The following is a 17,083-nucleotide window of genomic DNA, read 5'->3' on the forward strand; positions in this document are numbered from 1 at the left end:
GGGCAAGGCCTCGTTAGTAATCCGTGGCTGACAAAAGCCCACTCGATATCACCCACAGTTCTCATAGTAGCCACGACAGCTGACAGGCAAGGATCGGCAAAATCAGCAGGGTTTCGGCTCGACTCCCGGAAACGAGGCTATCGCTGCTTGCAAGCCAGTGTGAACCCGTAACAAAAAAAAAAAAACACGACAGAAGAAATATTCTGACTAGAACATATTTCTAATATATTTTCCTCATAAACAGATGCACATAACTGAGAATAAGTGAAAGGTAAGTGCCTTGGGGCGACTGCCTTCCCTGGAACAGATTTGTAAATATTCGCTTAAAAAGACGTTAGCGCGCAAAACATTTGGGGCTGTTTCCTAATAGCGGCGCACACAAACATTACCGTATTCCCATGGAGGACAAACACCATCTGTCAATGGCCAACAGCTCCAATGAATGAATCCATAACTACTGATTATGTTCATGCGTGAAGACTTGAAACGTGATCCTCGCCCATACATCACATGGACATGTTGCCAGGACCCCCACCCCCCCTCCACCCCCCACTTTTGCCCCCGCCGTATCCGATTTTCCTCATGCCTGTATTACTGGTAGACGTAGTGCTGCTGCGTTTAATTGCCAGCGAGAGCTACAGGGTTCTTGCAGGCAGCGCCCGGCTCATTGAATTATACACCAGCCTTCACTCCTCTGCCCGAAAGCTTCCAGCAGTAATGGCAAGATGGGGACCAACCTCCCTACGCTGGGATTAAAAGTGTGAAGCCCATAATCTACACCAATGCCACAAATTTTAAGCACACCTCCAGGGCTCTTCAGACATTGTTACTGTGTCGCTAGCACTAAATCACAAGTTCACTTTATGCTAACGGGTGTTTGCTGGTAAATTCTAGCTCTGTTCCCATGTGATTTAAAGTTGATGTATATACTGTTCAATTTTTATGTATATTATCCTATTGCAGCTTAAGAGTTAGAGGAAAGTTAAGGCAAGAAAGAAGAGTGTATTCTGTAAGATTATTGTCAGGTCAGTGGAAGTGACTATGCCTGGCAGTGTTATTAGGACTGCCACTGGGAGAGGAAGGCCTTCTCCTGTTGTATAATAAGTGTCATTAAATAACTGGGTAGCCCAGGCAGGGAGTTTGGCTGCACACTGAAGCATGGTGATAACTCCAGACAGCTGAGTTCAGCCTTGCGCCGTTGTTATGCTGCGTAAATTAGCATGTGGAGGTGGAGACCACCATATACGGTTTAGGAAGGGAACTCTAAAAATAGAACGTCAGACACCGGACTCAGTCGACGTCTCCAGGACCTGGGATTTAACACTCCACACATCTAACGGTAGGAAACTCAATGTGTTTTTTTGGGTGCTCTCTGTCTTTCGATCTTCTCAAAGCCCATTTTGTGGTGCAGTGGCGTCAATGTTTGGAAAAGGCATTAAAACGAGGGTCACTCGAAGCTTGATTTGGGGTCAGATTGGCAAATACTTGAGGGGGATGCACTGCCTGGCATAACAGCAAGGCTACGTGTGTGTGTGTGTGTGTGTGTGTGTGTGTGTGTGTGTGTGTGTGTGATCACTCTTTGAAATGGAACTTAGAAACCGCAAATATTGGTCCTGCTTTGAAGGGGAAAGTCCCACTGCTCTGTCAGCTCTGGTGTATCCTGCCAGCCGGGAGACTATAGGACTACGTAGGCTACTTGTTCAACAGCTTTGTGATTTTGCTTGAGTGCATCGAGGTGGCGAGTGTGGTATCTCCATCTTCTTGAAGTATTCTCCCGTCCTTCAACCACTCCATATGGAGATAACAGAAGCAAATGTTTTCAACCCTGACACTCGCCTTAACTTGGCTCTCAACCTGTCAATGGAGTTTTTTTTTAAAGCATGTTTAAAATAGAAAGACCCCATGTCCTATGTTGCAGGACTGAGAAGCCATTTGATTCGGAGTAGCAACAGGCAATATTTAGCCGCTCAGCTCTGGTAACCTCACTTAGCATTCCACCTACTCTGTCAGTGTCTGTGCTGCAGAAGAAGAGGGGGCTGCTGTTGTGAGCCCATGAATTCATGCATGTTGTAAGCCTGACCTTCCTGGACCGAGTTAAATGTTTGCGGTGGTGACGAGGGTAGGCCTCCTCAGCTCATGAGCTGTAAGTGGGCATAAGTAATCCCTTGCTTTTCTGGATTTGTGCAGATCAAACAGACAGCTATAAAAAAACCACGCCTTCTTCCTCTCCGTGTCTTTCTCTCCCTCTGTCTCTGCTCCTTCTTTCTCAGTTTTTCCCTACCTCTTTTTGCTCATTCTGCCTGTCTCATTCTCTCCCCTTCTCTCGGTCTCTCTCGTGTTCTCAATGAGATCTGAAGAAAGGCAAGAACGTTATGATGCCGGGGGAAGGCGAGCTCACTCCACCAGCCGTCCAATAGGGCCTGCTTCCTTAGTCCATGTAGGCACGTGAACCCAGATGCGTGAGCAGCATACGTGTCTTGTGCACGCCATAATCTGAGCGTATGTGTATATGTACGTCAGAGCAGGTTTGAAATTCTAGGGGTAAAACGTGATTACAGAGCACATCCGGAGAATCCACAGAGGGAATAAAGATGTGTTATCTGCTTCGGCAAACAAACCGGTGTTGGTGCATTTATGAGGATTGGGGGGTCGTTATATGGATGTTGTTTGACATATACCAGTACAGGTCATTTCATTGTCCTGCCACAGCACCAGAGAGCTTGGATCTCCACTGCTGTCTTTTCCTTAGAAAATGTTCCTAGAATGTTAAAAATTCGATTCTTTGCTTCACACGAGCCAACCAAGATTTACCTGTTGTGCAAATGCTTCTTACTATCACGACCTTAAAACAAATTTGCAAAAAATAAAAAAGTCTGAAGCACTTTTTTTTTCAGCAGTTTCTTCCAGCCACAAATCCATGGCTCCATAGGAAGGGGGTTCAGAAGAAGGTCTTCAGCTCAACTAATCTGCTCTCATTGCAGACAAGATGGCTTTGGGGCAAAACATCTTCCCAAGCTTGCACACCATTTCCAAGTTGAACAGAACACTAGTAATGCCTGCTGGTCTGTCTCACTCATGCCAGGACTGCATTACGCACATGTGTAGATGTCCACCAGCACAAGTGTCTTGCTACGCTGCTTGGTCACAGGAGGTGGGCGTGCCTCCTTCCCAGCCACCGCAGGAGGGCTACAGCCAGCGTGCAGTGGCCGCAGGGGGGGGGGGGGGGGGTGGGGGCTGTGCCGGGACCGCCGGGACCACCGTGCCCACCGCAGCGGCCGGAACACTTCAGGGGCAAAGAGTCTTTGATTTTCCCTCCCTGGGTAATGTGGAGACAAGTGTGTGTGCACAGCTGCATGGGTGGATTGATGAGCTCACCTTCGAGTTCATGGCATGATGCCTACAAGAGCTGCTCTGTTCTGCCTGTTCTGTGTGTGTGTGTCTGTGAGTGTGAACTAGAACTACAGCAAGAAAGGAGGAATGTGTCTGTTGTATTAAACCAAATAACTATCATTTAAATGTACTACATTTTTGTGATTTATATTATGCAGAGTGGTTGAAACAACTCAAGACATATACAGCAAGTAGTTCACGTGAAGCTAGTATTCACAGTTCCGTTGAATAAATCCAGGGAGTTTCTTTCTTTTAGTGTGTTTGAAAACATATCAGTCTGTTTCTGCATAGGGGGAAATGGCAGCCCTCATCGGTTTAGGATTAATACTTCCCTCGTGTACGTTATTTCTGCCACGACACAATGACTCGGCAAGTGATGCATTGGCTTAATAAAATATTGTAATCTGACACAAACACACAAAACGGATCCTGTGGCAGTAGTCTTGCGGAATGAATTATGACATGGCTCACAGCTACAAAAACAACTGTAATCATTGTTCGTTGGAGGCGTATGGTGTGTGCCGATGCGTTAATTCTCATGTGAAGGTTGTACCCAATCAAAGGACCCCAAGTACAATGAAGAGAACAGTTCATTAACATGGGTGCTGCATACTTCACGTTCTGAGGATAATGGAGCTGTGTCGCAAGTGAGGGGGGCACCCAGCCTTGGCTCCTCTTTAGCGCCCCCTAGTGTAAACTTCCTGCGGCAGCGGCTTGATGATGATCTGAGATTGTGATCTTTGTGTTATTTCTTATATGGGAAAAATATGAAGGATATATAAGTGTATACAAATTCTATCCACAATTTTTCAGTCGTTCTGGTTTTTGATTCCCATGGTTTTTATAATGGCTCTGGCTCCTGCTTTCGGCTCTGTTGTTTCTACTGTCAGCATGTTTCCCATGGAGAGAAACAACCCGAACTGAAGTGACTCCAGACATAGGAGACATGTGCCAACACGGTTTGTTTGTATACCAGCCATTTGTGAAGATATGCAACCATGACAGCAGTCCGTGTCGCCCACAGCACCAGCCCGCGACTTCAAACTCTGATGCAGCGTACAACATTGTGAACACATTAATAACACCTGATAATTGTCCACGTTCTGTCGAGATCTGGGACGATACTGTAGCGGGAGTCCATAGTTCTGGCTGGCCTTGTCTGATTTATTGTTATGTGGAAGACGGTTGGGTGAAGCCTAGTCCTAATTGAAGCAGGCCTTGTTCTTGGTCTTTTTTATCCTGGCTACAGTCACTGTGCTCATTACTTCTCCTCAGTGCTGAGGCCGAGTGCCGTGGATCTGGCCCTGTACCTGGCCAGTGTACCTGGTGTAAAGGTACGATAACAAAGCCTCATGCCTACAGTGCTGCCAAAAGTGAGGGAACAAAAGAAAAAAAACAAAAGAAAAAACACATTTCCTCGTTTACCCATCACACCTGAGACGACTCTCATCTGATGAGATAATGTCTCATGCAGAGATGGCGTGTTGTACATGTTTTTAGTCAATTGCTCTCATGGAGTCAGATCCCCTATGAGATTGATGTTGTTGTTCAAATGCTTTGATTGTAAATGCATTGACCCTGTGTGAGATCATCTGTATTCCATGATGCTTGACAGGCACTTCGGCTGCAAGTGGTGTTGGTCCCTCTTACCTCAGTCTGTGCTCCACTTCACCATACGTTAATGGCTGCACGCGCTTACCGAGTAGGTGTACCGAAAGCCAGCCGCACGAGACTATTATTCAGCCTAAAAGCATAGTCCATGTTTGGCTTCTCTGGCTGGCAACTTTATCTCGTTCCGAATTAGACCCGCCGTGTATCTGCTCCAACGCTGCACAATCACGTGACACCAGGTTTCGTCACACCACGCCTCCATATTGCCTAGTCCAAAAACGGAATAATTCTTGCAGTTCTGTCGGAGCCATATGGACAGAACCAGTCAGCGGCCTCGTACCCTTCTGCGCTCCTCGCCGGAAAACCCTCTCTGACGCACCCCCCTCACCAAAGACATTGGAAAGTGCAATGAGACTGAGGCGATTTATTTGTTTGTTCTTTAGCTATGAGCCCTTCGAGGTAGCAGCCAAGAAATCGTGGCAAAATTTAATCGAGCTGGATGGGTGGGGGGTGGGGGGTGGGGGGGGGTGATGCGGGTGGCTCGTTTCACAGGACTTACTTATTGCCTCCTTGGTTGTAATCCTGGGTTAAACCATGCCTAGCCACATGAAGCAACACTGCGCTTATTTTCGCTTTCTCTGTTTAACGAATGTAAAAAAGCTGTCTTTTTTGATGCTGTTAATTCGATAGTGTATAAAAAGGTTCTTAAAGAGGGGAAAAAAATTAATTGCAGGATAATTAAACTCTATTAAAACCATGAGCATATTTCTATGAAACTAAATAGCAGGCATCACAATCACTTTCATAATGATCGTCATCAGTATCATTAGTCATCGTTAGAAAAGGAGCGTGCAGAGTCCAGGATGCAAAAATGAACATATCAACCAGATGATTGACGTATGTAGTAGTTCTCCTCAAGTTGACAGGTGGTTTTGGAGACCAACATTAACGTCCCTGTTTTTTCGGTTCCTCTGGCTTGTTCACAAGGACACAATCATGTCTCCCTCTGTTCAGTTGGAAACTGCCCACTGTGTGCTGGAGAAGAACCATATGACCCCTATCATGGGTGCAGTGCCCAATCAAACGCCCACTCACGGGCAGTGTGAGCATGGGAGAGAGACACGGAGGAAGTGGGGGAGCTGTCTTCTGTGTTCTGTCAGCCGAGCAGCAAATTCCCAGCGTAATGATAAGAAAATATGGAACTTTATAACTTCATTCTGATGGTCCCATGAAAAATGGAATTGAAAATGTACTTTTGTACAGTGAAATATCCAAAGGAAATGTCATTTTATAAAGGTTAGGGTTAGTGTTGTTTAGTGTTGAGGTCAGATACAGGCTACATGATTAGGAAGATTCTGTATTTATTTTAAGAACACAGGCTAAACTGTCTTTAAATCTTGATGGCATCCTTAAACTGACTGCTCCTGAGAAAAAAAGAAAAACAAATGAACAATTGAAATAAGCTATTGAAGCATTATGAGCAAAATATTAAAATTGGAAAAACATTGTAAAATTTTCAACTCAACATTGACATTTAAGTCTCATATTGGTAGTGTGACTTGTTTTGTTTGAGGAAACATAAGCGTTGGAGCGCTGCCCTCACTGTAAGAGGCACAGACCCATGATTTGTCATTGTTCCAGCTCATCAGAACACTGCAGATGGAGTATGTGTGCATGAAAGAGAGGGCACACCACACATAATTGTGCTGTTTCTTCTCTAATCGATTTTAAGCAGTGCACACATACTGAGCTTCTACAGCTCACCTGTGCTATAGTCCAGGGCAAGCACGATCCTCATAGCGGCGAGGTCGTAGGTTTGATTCCCGGGGAACACGTGAACTACTCATGAACTGACAGATATCCATGTTTCTCTCCATACCTGTCTGTCAAAAGTGAATATATTATCGATATGCCTGACAGACTATGTTCCAAATCATCTTTTGAGATCAAACGCTGGAATCGTTTTTAATGGAGTATTTAAACTGCCAGTGAAGAGCCTCATGCTACTTGCGCCAAAGATTTCAAAGTCCACAAAAATTCGTCGGGCACCCACCAAGGACTGCGGGGATCTCCAGCGACCTAGTCTGGCAGAAGTTGGAGGGGAAACTGTAAAATCAATTGCAGCTGTTTTTGTCCGTGCACGAGAGTGATGGAGAGATAGATAGAAAGATAGGCGGATGGCTCCGTAGGGATGGAGGAGTGTTTCACAACTAAGACACTGCTAATTCTGTAGGGCCAGTTTTTGCTGCCAAGCAGCAGTGCTACCTTTTGGCCCAGTGGGCTAGTTCACACCAGGCCAGCTCTACCTAGCGCCACCATCTGCTGCTGGTTCTCTTTCTCTATAATCAGTAGCCAGTAAAATCCAACTTACTGAGGCTAGGCACAAAGCTGAGATAACTGCAGTTTGAAGTTAAGGTGTTTAAACACCCCATGTCTGCTGGACCTCTGCACATTTTGCATTGTGTTGTCTTGAGATGCGTTACATTGCGCTGGGTTGGAAGTAAACACTCACTGAAGCAGAAGCGATCGGCTTTTTAACAAAAACACTTCAACAAAAACACATGACTAAAGAAAACATTTTCCCAAACACAAAATACGAACAATATGGCTGGCTGAGTGTGAAGAAAATCCAGTTAGGATGCGGCAATAAGTCACCCCTGCCCATTCTGGATGGTATAATCCTCTTTAACCAGTAGCTTGAGAAACATCAGTTTTGAGACCTGCACATTGATTACCGTTTGCAAGTGCGGTGATTTTACTAGGCTGGTCCAATCAGTATTTGTTGATTTTTATTTTTGATAACTATAAAGGCATGATTGGAAATGAATAATCTGCAATCCATAACTTGTTGTCCAAAATGAGGAAACTGAAGTCATTTGAAATTCCTTTAATCCTGCTGTTGATGAACAAAATAAAGCTGCTGAAAACCAAAACCTTTTCACATCCATGTGGCAAGTCGGATTTATTTTTATTCTGCTAACGCTTTAACACTGGAAAAAACAAACCCAGCATTGCCTGAAGTTATTGCATCAATAATTTTGATTCTAGCAATTCAGGCAAATTTAATAACAAACAATGTTTTGTAAATGCTCAGCTGGGCAGAACAGATTGTAATCTTTTGACTATGAACATTCAGTATGGATTTTGGTTAAGCTGACACAAAAGGTCCAACCTTGCCATAAAGAGCCCATTTCCTGAAATACATCATATTATGAATAATAATGTGTGCAGCGAGATGGTTCAGTATCTCATTAAACAATTAGTCCAGATCATTCGCCTCCTCCTGAACAGCTGAGTCTTTAGCGCTTTCTTGTCGAGTGTCTCTTGTGTTTTTTGTCATCTCCCTTAACCTCTGTTTACTTTCGCCCATGCCTCTTAACCATGTCTTTGCATGACTCTTTCTCCCCTTCTCTCTCTCTCTCTCTCTCTCTCTCTCTTCCCGTTGGATCTTTTCTCTTCAAATCATGATCTCCTCTGCTGCAAAGAAAACTCCACCTCCTCAGTACTGCTAATGTAGTCCCTGACAGTGTGAGCACTTCTCTCTCCTGCTCTCTCTCCTCTCCCTCTCTTTTGCTTCCTTTCTCCGCTCCTCACTCTGCATTCATTTGCTCATTCTCCTTCCTTCCCTCTCTCTCGCGCGCGTGCTCTCTCTCTCTCTCTCTCTCTCACTCTCTCCCTGACTCTCACACACACACACACACACACACACACACGCTCGTTTCGTCTCGGTCCGGGATAAATAAAGCCAGCCAGAGGGACGTGGGGGGAAACACAGACGTGGCTGCCTGCGGACGAAGCACAATGTTGAGGCGACTCTCCCTCGCTGAGCTCCCGTGCACGTCTCCGCTCTGAGGATTACAGCCGCTCCACCTCTCCACCACCACCACCACCACCACCACCTCCCCCTGCATCTGCACCCCCACACCCCCCACCAGCTCCCAACTGGAGGATGCTCACTTCTGCCTCCTCTGCTGCCGTACCCGCTGCCAGGACTACCGTGCTGAGCCCGCCGCTGCCAGCTACCTGCCCTGGACCGACACTTCCAGCCAGCCAGAGGGGCCTCGGGCTTCCCTTTCCCCTGACACCCATGGAGCCCAGCCTGACGCTGGATCCCCCACTGTGGTAGACCTTCCTCTTCTCCTGCCCCTGTTGCAGGCTTGGCACTAGCTAGGCTAGAGATAAGGAGGCACTGGCAGTTTTCCAGACCCATGCTTTTCTGACTTGTTCGAGGCTGCGATTTTCGGCATCTGACAAAGAGGTAGGAGTTTTACACTTAACGTATGCCGTGAGGTTCTCTGGTGGCAAAGCCAGAACAGCAGTGTTGGTGTGATAGAACTTCATGTGCTCTCTGTGTAGTTTCCCGGGGCTGTGTTCTCCATCGTTTTATTAGTCTGTGGAGCATGTAATTCCTGTTAATTATTCCTTCACTTCTCTTGTGTGTGTGTGTGTGTGTGTGAGTGTGCATCTGGTATATTGCATATCAATAACTTGTGCTACAGTTTAAACATGAGAAGAGTTTAAAGTTATTGGTCATAAGAGAATATTCAGAAACCAATATATATGAAAATGTTAGTGATGCACAGTTGCTGAAGCAGATTTAATAGATATTTCAACTAGAATGAGATTAAGGTATTAGTGGCTGCAGTGATTTTTGAGTGCTTCTTCTTAGCATCTTCAGTTGCACTGTTGAACTGAACCACATGGTGACTCCAAAGATTACAGCAGCTGGGTTTTCAACCATTACGCTGGAGCACTGGGCTCAGGTGATGTCTGATAGGGTGGAAAGGAATGAAGCGTGGAAGCAAGGCAGATTATTTAAGGCCAGTTTCACGGGGTTTTGCCTAGAAGCACCCTCCCTCTGCTCGGCCTACGCACACGAACAGAAACATGTGCTAAAAGAATACGAAGCATATGGCCAGTCCATAAGACAGAACTGTTCAGATAGTCACTTCTTCTAGAAGACCTGCTATGTCTCTGCTTTCCAGGAATGTTTTCCGGAACACCAGGCTATGTCTGGGCTTTCCAGGAAGGTTCCTTTTGTGTTTGACAACGTCTCGCAGCATTCTGATGAAAGCTGCCTCTTTGCAGGTGCGCTTCAGTGGCTGTGTGCATTTATAGCCATGCTCTCTCTAGTCCCTTGTCCCTCTCCCTGTTTTTCTCTCTTTCCTTCTGTCTCTCCCTCTTTCTCCCCCCCTCCCCACCGTTCATTCCCTCTTTCATGTCCACGCTCACACCTCACTCAACAACCAGCGGAGCAGCTCTTCTTCATTTGCTGAAAGGTCACTGTAGAAAAGTGCATCGGTGCCTTAAAGATGTGTTCAAGACTTGGAGATGATTTTGGCTGTGGAGATGAAGGTGTGTGTGTGTCTGTGAGTGTTGGGGGGGGGGCAGTGCAGATGTTGATTTCACTGGAGAGTCTACTGAGCTGGAGGGTGAGCTGGCAGCCTGCCCAGCCCGAGCAACTAGAACTGTCCCTATGGCTCCAAGGGATGAAGGGACCCGGAGTCTCCGATTACCTGCCGCACACGGCCACCCGTATGGCGGGCCTTTGCTGACAAAACTGCCTGGCAACTCGGAGACTTGTTTTGGCGGGAAGAGGAGGATAAGTGCCGCCTTCGACCGTTTGATATGATGTTTGTGAGAGCGCGTGTAAGCCAAGCGCATGTGCATTAAGGTCATCTGGGGAGTGCCGGTGACCTTTTGAGAACGACTGGGCAGAGGGAGTGATGTCACCAGCAGCATGTGTTTTTGACTTCTGTTTTCATGGCGTTATGATAAACAAACTAGGAATTTCATACAAATGTCGTAAGATTGCCTCATTTACTGAGGACAACAGAAATCTCATCTGTTTTCTTATAAACCTCCTGTTACACACTACATTGGGAAGATTCATTTGCAGTGATTGTGTCTAAGTCCTGTTGGGGTGGGAAGAATGCATAATGTCTTTTTGACCCCTAAGGGGAAGGAACAGGGGGATTATTTTACATTCTAATTAGACAACTACAAGTCCTTGCTTAATTGGTGGCTCCCGATTTGCATGTGAAGCATTCTGAAGAAGCAATAGGCTACAAACATCGGTTACTATGAGATGGATTTGCAAAAAACGAGACAATTTGTCAACATTCTTTTGAAGTGTCAGGGAAAAACCCAAACAGGATATGAAGTCAGCAGTCTGAGTGCTAACCAGGAGGCAGGAATCCAGCATGCTTAAATAAATATCTAATCTGAGCCTGCAAGACCATGATGCATTAAATATGAGAAAACAAGTGTAACAAGCTGCTCCCACATCCTCGCATGCGTCTCTCAGTATTTTTTTAAAGCGACTTTTACTGTGGAAATGAACTTTGAAATGATCCCATGGTAATTTAATTAGATTTTTAGATTTTTTTCCATGTTGAAAGGAAATGGTAATTATGACATCTCAACAGTGGTGGGTGGCACAGTCTAAATGGAGGAAAAGCACCGCTGTCTTCAACCAGTGTAAGTTGTGTTGGAACGGCACATGTGTTTGTGCTACCGCCTTGCATGAGGTGTGTGAAATATTTACTGACCTGGTGTCACCAATACTATATAACTGTTTAAATGTCAGCATCATGTAGGAAAGGCAGGTTTATTTATATTGCATATTTCATATACATAATTACTGTACATAAATGTGTATGACAACTGCAACAATAACAACAATAATACAATAATATGCTTGAAAGCAACCCATTTCCTGTGTTATTCAGCAGAGAGATGTAATGCAGCACAAAGTGCTCAAAGTATTTTACAGGTGTGTGTGAGTGTGTGTGTGTGTGTGCGTGTGTGTGTGTGTGTGTGTGTGTGTGTGTGTGTGGGACCCTATTGACTTCAAACACTCCCATCACTGATTAGGTTATAGAAACTGCTCATGTGAAACTTATTGCAACATGGATAAATTAGGTACATAGTGTCTATTAAATATGTAATTAAGGATCATTCATTCATGAATTCATTCATTCATTCATTCATTAATTCACTCATTCACTCATCCACTCATCCAATGACTTCTATACTGTGTTCTGTATAATGACACTGAGGTTACTGTTGATTGAAACGGATGCCATACTGTACATTCCAGGTGATCCGTGTAGGACGATGGGTTTGATCTGAACACTTCAGCAGAGTGTAAATAAACGCTGTTCATCTGAATGTCACCTCGCTAAAATTTAACCAGCTTTTTATCAGATGAATCTCCTGCCACAGTCATTGCATTGTGTAGTAAGTGTGTCTAGGTAATATGTGGGTCGACCAGAGCTGTCTGAACTGCCTCGAAAGCTACATGCCTTTTTAAAATATTCATCATATTCTGCCTCTCACCCACACAAGAGCCAACATGAACCGAGTGGTCTTTACAGGTGCTCATAGAGGAGCTGGAATGTGTGTGCATGTGTGTGCGCCACAGCAATTCATTTACACTCCTTTCGCCAACCTTAAGTTAGAATAGAGAACAGAGCCAGAATGTCTGACCTTGGATCAGGACAAACGCTAGTTGAAATAAGATAATTAGCCAATTAAAACGGGACTCTGGAGCTGCCTAGCTGTGGGCTCTTACGCAAGCGCGGCTGAAGCTGCCTCACTCCTGCTCTCGCTAGCCTTCCTCACCCACGGCTGCCTGCTCAAATTGAGACATTACGGTTAAGCTTCGTCCGTCGCGGAGCCGCGCTCCTGAGACCAGCGTCCGCCAGAATGACGTTTGACAGAGTCTCATCAAAAACTCCCCCTTGAAAGCGAGGGACTCCATTTGCTCTGTCAACCCTGTCACATTCACCGTGGCACTATTAGAGCCCCCCCCTCCCCCAATCTCCCATCAACCCCTGCTCCTCTTCAGTCTCATGCAAAAGTCTGCGTTGCACCCCCCCCCCCCCCCCCCCCCCTACGCATCACGCCCACCCGTCTGCCGGTCCCGTCACCTGCTTCCTGCCTTATTTATTTCATTCCTTTATCTTCCGAAAGCCAACCTGCAGTTTCCACACAGGAGAATGAAAATCTTTGTCAACATGTTCCCGTCTGCGCCGCTGGGACGGCCACAAGTTTAGTGGCGCCTTGACAGTCTGCGGATGAATCGGACCCAGGCAGCCGTGTGACGAGGCCCCCTGAATGGAGGCGCCGGCGGGGGCCGCCTGCTCCGGGTGTGGGGGTGCATTCATTATTTGATTGCAATCTGCAGACGTGACTCTCCGTAACAGGATGTGGCGCCTGGGACCGGCAGCACACGGTCCAGAGCGCAACAACGCCGCGTATCGGTCCCGTGCAGACACGCTTGTCCGAGGGGAAGGGCGCCGGGCTCAGGTGCCCTGGAGTGGATGAAGTGGAACTCGTGCCCAGCTTGCCTGGAGCGATGGCTGAGAGGTCACCTTGTTATAGAAGTCACTCATTGGCTGTGTGTTGCCGTGACTCGATTTAGAAGTAATGCCTCTGCCATACATCCATGAACAATGGTTCGGAGTTTATATTCATTTCCATGGGCTTCTGGTATGATATAATGCTGCATTCACTGGGTGCTGAACAGGATAATGGTATGTGCAGATCATAAATACATAAATAATCAGACGCTTATGCGCATGCGATGCACAAGGTAATGGCCTTAGAAGCATCCTTTGGTATGTTAATGTAAGCAAATAGATTATGGATCACATTGACTATATGAATGATGGTCATATTTACCTGTTGAATGCTTGGCCGCATTGACTAATGAGCTCTTGAAATTAGATTCTTATCCCCGCCAAAACTATTTTTCAGGGATGACTGGTACAGGGTATCTGGGATCTTAATAATGGATTACGTCTAAAACTCGCTCAAAGCGTGTTTTTGGATGATGGGAACATTTATCTATTTTCCAATATCAAGTGTGTTGTTTTATTTTTGTCTGTGCAACGTGATATATCGAGCTGCTCCACATATTCAAACATCTCAGTTCATTTGAGCAGTCCGGCACTATAAAGTACATTGTTTTTTTTGGAATAATAAATAGCGCAAGAGTGAAATATAATTTTTACATCATCTGTGTTGGTGGATATTTAAGCCAAAATGATTTACTGACTTCTGAATTAATCAGGAACCCCCAGTACTCAGAACTGCCGTTCAAGAGGACTTGCTCTGACAGTAATCTTCAGAGCATGGCACTCACATTTAATACAGTTTTTGACCTCTGACTTGCTACACCTGTCTGAACACTGAGCAGTATCCCCATATTATTTCACCTCCTGCTACAACTGGACCCATTAGTGTTCATCTCAAATGCATTTGGTCTACTGTTTCTCACACTTGGGTCTCTTGCATGAGGTTTCAGCTCAACCTTTAACTCCTACTGCTCCTGGATGTTCCTGTAGGAATCGGTCACATTAAAGTAGACTCACTGCACAGAGCTTGATTAAATTTTATTTCTTAATCACAGAGAATGTATGACTAGGCAGATCTATAAATAAACTCAGTTCTGGATATATGATCATCACAAAACTGATTGCTATTGTATTTCATTGGATGAGGATTGGTGATGTTTGTTCAGGGGGTCTGACCCAGACATCACTCTGCTTGTCCATCTAAACGGCTCTCCGTCACAGGTAAGTAAGCAAGGGCTGACCTTGAAGTGCTTGGGCACTGAAGCTGCTCTCCCGTGTTAATGACGGAGGAACGGAGAACAGGAGGTTGTCAGCGCGCAGGTTCAAGCTGAGATGTTCAGCATCGTGCTGCTTCTCCTGTGTAGCATCTCTGCTGTCATCAGTGATAATCCAGCCCTCTCGTTTCAAAGGCGATGCAGAGCAGCTCTTGTGTGTAGTTTTCTGGGAATGTTTTTACCTGCTTGCTGGGAATCTGCTTTCTCTCGAATAGGACTGCACAGTATTTCCTTCCCCATGGACAAATTCAAGACACACACACACGCACATGGATCAGACCCCCCCCAACACGCCCACACATACTACCAAGCCCACAATCTAGCTGTCTCTGGCCGCTCCCCCCCAAGGGCCTTCTCAGCTTAATGGAATGTAGTCTCCTCTCAGAGCGGGCGCACTCACAGAACAATTACGCCGACAGATTCATTTAAGCGCCATCGGCGGGCGGACGGGAAGCCCTTTACTGACAGCCCAGAAGAAAAGCAGACGGCCCGCTCTCCCACCGCCTTGGCCAGGCCTGCCACCGCCCCCTCTCCCCTCTCCTCGGCTCCTGCAGGAAATGATGACTCTGGTCAGAAACAATGAGCACTGTATCAGATACCAGTGGGACATCATTGTGTTGTCCTGGTCCTGGAGAGGCGGGGGTGAGAAAAGGAGGGGCCTGGAGGTGCGGGGGTGAGAGGAGGAGGGGCCTGGATGAGCGGGGGTGAGAGGAGGAGGGGCCTGGAGGGGCGGGGCTTGGAGGGGCAGGGGTGAGAGGTGGGCTTTAGGGATGTGTTCAGCCTGACAGCACGTGCCTCTTTTAGGGCGTCTGATTGTGGACTTTGTGAAGGCTTCTCTTTAGGCAGGCTGGGTACCAACCCTGCAGGACTTCTTCTGTCCTTCCTGCCTCCCAAACAAATCCCGCGAGCTTCGGGACTGTGCTGTTTCACAATGGCACAGAGACTGAAGTTGGTGGTGGTGGTGGTGGTGGTGGTGGTGGGGGGGGTGTGGTTTGCTGGAGGCAAGCCTGTTTTAGGGTGATGCGTCTCTGGCCATTCAAAGCCAGGCAGCCCAGTGTGTAGCTGGGATGCTTCCTGGGTACAGCCATAGACGTCACCTTCCTGGAACAGACACAGCAGATCAGGAAGCTGTTTACAGCTGCAGCATGAACCTGTTCCCCACTGAGTGATGCAGCAAACTTTGGGCAAGAACTTTTACATGAAACTGTAGACGCCGGGAAGTACGAATATCCTTCAGCTGGGCATTTCCATGGCCTGAGAAATAAGCTTGGCCATTACATATACACAACTTTACAGCACAAATCCATACTTAGAAAGAAGGCAGCGTGCCATGAAGTTTAGAAGTGCACTACAGACAGGAACAAGCGGAGAGGTTCAGTTCCAGAGTCCAGAGCGTTCCTGATGTTGCCACATTACCTCAAACTAATTCTCAGGCTGGCATTTTGCCCTGAGTTTGTGATCATGTGCTCATTCGTAAATAAAATTTGGGGAATTGTTGTGGTTATGGATGAACAGACGTTACTGGCTATTACTCATCCACTGTTGCTATGCCACTACTCTTTCCCCACCAGACCTGCCTGCATTTAGCTATTTGAACTTCAATTCCACAATTTGGTCAAATTCCCTGTTCTGTAGTCGGTTGAACAAATCCAATAATAATTGGAAATATCTTGGGATTTAATTATACTTGAAATCATAACAGCTTTATAAAATTAATTGGAAATTACTCAGTTTCTAAGCAGAGATTTTATTTCTAAGAAATAACTATGATGTATTAAATATAACATATATGGCAACAAGTGCAACAGGATTTTGTTGTAAAGCCAAATGAAGGCAGTTTGCTGGATCTTGATATCTTACACAATATTTTTCTTTCCAGTCCCTTGTGAGAAATATTACCCCAGTGTATTCAAAATCAACACGACTAAACACTAGAATCCTTCGTTCTAAGAACCTTTTTAAAGGACGTCTAATTTGGCTCATGACTTCCTTGTCTTTGTTCTTCCATTCAATATATAACCCTAAAAATTGCCCAGGAGTCTTCAAGGTCCAATTAGGTGAGAGTGACATCCCCCACAGGTGCAATGATTATTGTGAACAGAAGCTTTTTTTTTTCACAGGCTCAAAGCTATCAGATCCTCCTGTGAGGCTAATGTACTACGTAGGAAAACAACACCACCGCCACCACCGTCTGGTCCTGAAGATTGAGAGTCAATGTAATAATGGCCCAGTCACTCTTACAGTCCTGCCAAAACTCCATAAAATGTCGAGGGGCAGGAGAGTGGGCTAATGGCGGAGGTAGAGGCTTTTTATTACCTGTGAGTGTATTAGACTGCCATGCATTTTATTCTGACTGACTCTTCACTCATGGGGGACGCTGTAGTCCGTCTCCCTTCCTCTCCCCGCACGCGGCCACTGCTGCTGGTTGAGGGCTTCATTATGAGA

At 46.1% G+C, this 17,083-nt stretch overlaps 1 protein-coding gene across 2 annotated transcripts in view; it reads left to right on the forward strand.

Moving 5' to 3' along the window:
• The first annotated feature begins 1,185 nt into the window (after positions 1-1,185).
• sgcd (sarcoglycan, delta (dystrophin-associated glycoprotein)) overlaps positions 1,186-17,083 on the forward strand; it is a 152,499-nt gene continuing 136,601 nt past the window's right edge. Inside the window, exon 1 of one of the 2 annotated variants that reach the window (XM_076979509.1) lies at positions 1,186-1,339. The gene's annotated coding sequence lies outside the window, so the exon portion shown is untranslated. Of the gene's footprint in view, positions 1,340-8,617; positions 9,260-17,083 lie in introns of those variants that run through there. The other variant, XM_076979510.1, reaches the window with a different exon arrangement.

The sequence above is a fragment of the Brachyhypopomus gauderio genome, chromosome 18, assembly GCF_052324685.1.
Source record: "Brachyhypopomus gauderio isolate BG-103 chromosome 18, BGAUD_0.2, whole genome shotgun sequence".
NCBI classification, from domain to species: domain Eukaryota; kingdom Metazoa; phylum Chordata; class Actinopteri; order Gymnotiformes; family Hypopomidae; genus Brachyhypopomus; species Brachyhypopomus gauderio.